Genomic DNA, 919 nt, shown 5'->3' with positions numbered 1-919 from the left:
GGGGAAGGCTTGGGTTTAAAAATTAAAGGGGGGGGAGGGGGAGAGGGGGGATATGATGAATAAAGGCTAACTTTTGTACTTCTCCCAATTTTTTCCCAAGCGTGAGATATCAATACAGCTCTAAAGGGGCACTCTAAAGGGGTACCACAATATTCTACATAAGCCACAAAAACTTGGCCGCGATCACAGCGGGAAGACTTTTTGGTGCCAGGGCAATCAATGGCAGATCCACTGATGGGTAAACCAGTTACTTTCCCCCTTTTTAAATTTCATCAAGTTAGCTTTTTTTTGTCCCTTTTGGGTTTTTTTCCTGCAAAAAAGAAATCATTTGTTAAAGGGGGAAATATAAAAACAAATTTAACATTTCAGGTAGGGAAATACACCTGTTATAAAAAACTAATCAGAAATCAAAACATTGTGTATCATTCATTGAATATTGGGGTTAACAACTCTACAAAATGAAAAACTTCTATTTAACAAAGAGCAAAGGGGAAATTGCAGAAAAAAAATTATAAAAAGCTGTGTGTACATCAAAACTCTAATTTAAATTTTAAACACAAAAAAACACCTTGCTACCACCATATAATAGCCTACCTTCTCCTGTGCTTCCAGTGCCTTTGCCAGTTTCCATGAGAGGACAGCTGAGATACAGAAAAGTGGAGAAAGAGCAAGTAGAGGTACCAACAAAACTCCCATGGGTTTCCTGGTATAAAATGAGGCAAATTAAGCAAATTAAAACAATCATACTACTTTCTCAATTAATATTCACCATCATTACTTTCACTTGCGCTCTGAAACTTAACCAATGTCAGCAGGTTTATGTACTGTCCCTTTAGATTTTAGTGAGCTTTGTGACATACAGATGGCTCCACGTGTGCTCAGCCACCAAGGAGTCTATCAGTTGGCCCTAATGACCGAT

The sequence above is a fragment of the Penaeus monodon genome, unplaced genomic scaffold (assembly GCF_015228065.2).
Source record: "Penaeus monodon isolate SGIC_2016 unplaced genomic scaffold, NSTDA_Pmon_1 PmonScaffold_2261, whole genome shotgun sequence".
Lineage (NCBI taxonomy): Eukaryota > Metazoa > Arthropoda > Malacostraca > Decapoda > Penaeidae > Penaeus > Penaeus monodon.
The sequence above is the reverse complement of the archived record's forward strand: the minus strand, read 5'-3'. Positions refer to the sequence as shown.